At 40.3% G+C, this 2,532-nt stretch overlaps 1 pseudogene; it reads left to right on the plus strand.

The window, feature by feature from the left end:
- Positions 1-995: 995 nt before the first annotated feature.
- On the plus strand, positions 996-1,682 carry LOC141816797 (uncharacterized; annotated as a pseudogene).
- Positions 1,683-2,532: the final 850 nt, after the last annotated feature.

The following is a 2,532-nucleotide window of genomic DNA, read 5'->3' on the forward strand; positions in this document are numbered from 1 at the left end:
GAGAAGTGTATCATTGCAACAAAGGATGTCTTTGATTGTTCCGGGGATGAACCAAGAGGCTAGTCAGGGTCAGACTCGAGTCGAATGCTGTTCCTATTGCGTAGGTTCCACATGCTAAGTCAATACCTTCGGGTATCAAGCACGTCCCGACAAAGCATACCCATTCGGCTAGCTACATGCCGAATCCTCCCATTCGGCTAGCTACATGCCGAATCCTCCCATTCAGCTAGCTATACGCCGAATCCTTCCATTCAGCAAGCGCCTCGCCGAATGCTTCCGTTCGGCCCCATACATACCAGGCTGCCCCCATTCGGTCGTACGCTCGTCAACTCTCTCCATTCCGTCGAAGCCTTGCCGAATCCCTTCATTCGGCAATGCACACATCGAACCTCTCCATACTGCCACGGTTTCACCGACTCGCCTGTTCACGCTCTCGATTGATCACTTGCCATACAGTGCCCTGGCCCACCTCATCATGATCTCTGACAAGCCCACGCCCCCTATAGTTAATGCTTTCTCTCTGCAGCTTGCCCCGCTGCATTTTCGGATGGTGACAACATAGCGCTTTACCGGCGATGGGACAAGGAACTCGATTGCTCCTGACATCTCATTTACCATGATGAAACATTCCTTAAATGATGACGTGACAGATATGCACGCTCATCCCTCTTTAAAAAGGCCACTTCGCTCCGCAGGTACTCTCTCTCGAACTCTCGCTCTCTCAACTACTCTCTATTTTCTATTGTTCATCATCTTCCTCCGTCCCTGACTTGATCGTCGGAGTGGTCGCGCCGGGGCACCCCTTGGCTTTCCTACTGACGTTCCTTGTGATCGTAGATTTTCCTGGAAGCTGGTGCTGCTCATCATCGACTCCGACGAGGTCTCCGGCGGTTGTAGAGTTGTTCTCCCTCCCATCATCCGCTACTGTTCAAAGCCAACAACAAGGAGGTCCGGTGACGTGTCCTGAAGCAGTTCTCAACCGGAACATTGATGATTGGGTAAAGGTAACTTTTTCTATTTTTATGTTTAATAGATCACAAACTTTCCTTTGAATGTAACCTTGGTTTGATAATTTTGTTTATTAATTTTTTAATTTAGAGTCATCCAGCTGCTATTGGTTTAAGGAACAAAGAGTTCCCCCACCTTGATGACTTGATGTCTGTGTGGGGGAAAGATCATGTCACAGGAGCTAATGCAGAAACCCTAGCTGATGCAGTAAAAGAAATAAATTTATGTGATGAAGAGATTGACACATTTGATCTTGAAAAAGAAGAATATGCTGAAGGTCACAAAGATGAAGAATTTGATGATGACAACCAGAAGATATCTGAGACTCCAAGTTCATCTGTTTGTCCAACAAACAAAAAGTCAACCAGAAAAAAGGGAAGTCTAATGATGCTCTAGGTGATTTGGTGGGAGAGATTCAAAATTATATTACTTCTGTTTGTAAATCTGATGAGAATATCTCCAACTACTTCAAACAACAAACAGAGAATAATCATAGAAAAAAGAAGATATACGAAGAATTAATAGAACTTTCTGAATTTCCTGAGCAAGAAATTATGGATGTTGGGGAGTATATTCTCAAGGATGAACACAAACTTGACAACTTCTTCTCATTGCTAAAGATATTTAGGAGAAGTTACGTGTTGAAGTTGCTATCTGAGATCCATTCCAAATAAATTAACTATTTGAATTAGATTATTATTTTGGTATACATTGTTGGTACTTATATTTTGGATATATTTTTGGATAGTCGTGCTATTATTTTGAACAAAACTTCTTGGATGAATGTTAATTTGGATTAAACTTGAGTTATGTTTGTGTGAATTTTTCATTTTGGATTTAGTTTGATGTAACTTTAAAATGAAATGTTGTCTATATGTGAAAGAATAGTGCAAAGTCTTGTTGATAGCATGGTCTTGTGCATTTACTTTCTAAATAATATTGTTATTTTTTTGAACTTTATCCAGGGATCAAGTTGTGCTACTGCTGCTACTTATTGAAGCAGCTCTCTTTGTGCGTAGCATCCAATTAGTTTGTTTTTTTTCTATGAAAGGTGCTTCTATTCTTTGTTAAAAGAAGGGGATTCCATGGGAATGGGCATCCTATATATCTACTGTGTATCTCTATTAATCGCATATACATTTCTTTGGGGAAAAAATGATTGTGTTGGACACTTCTATCGACAATTATCTCTGTGCTCATGCCTGAATCTGAGTAACATAGCTACTTGATATTTGTCTATGATGCTTATAATAAATTGGTGTGTAAAATGAATTGTAGGGTTGTGTCCTTGCCAGCCAACTTGGATTACGATGCTCAATCTCGGCTTAACTATACTATTGATAATATAAATAAATTGAGCAAAATCAGATTCATTAAATTTTAGATGTCTAATCCGGCCCTACATTTGTATATCAAATAGATTCACTAGTTATTCAACCACCACACGCCTACTCTCTATTGGATCGAACATGTCGATTTACACCAACTGTATGTGGAAAAGTAGTGACGACCATAGAACTGATT

This window comes from Curcuma longa, unplaced genomic scaffold, assembly GCF_044706935.1.
Source record: "Curcuma longa cultivar G26 ecotype Majalengka, Jawa Barat unplaced genomic scaffold, ITB_CL_G26_1.1 contig_18225, whole genome shotgun sequence".
NCBI classification, from domain to species: Eukaryota; Viridiplantae; Streptophyta; class Magnoliopsida; order Zingiberales; family Zingiberaceae; genus Curcuma; species Curcuma longa.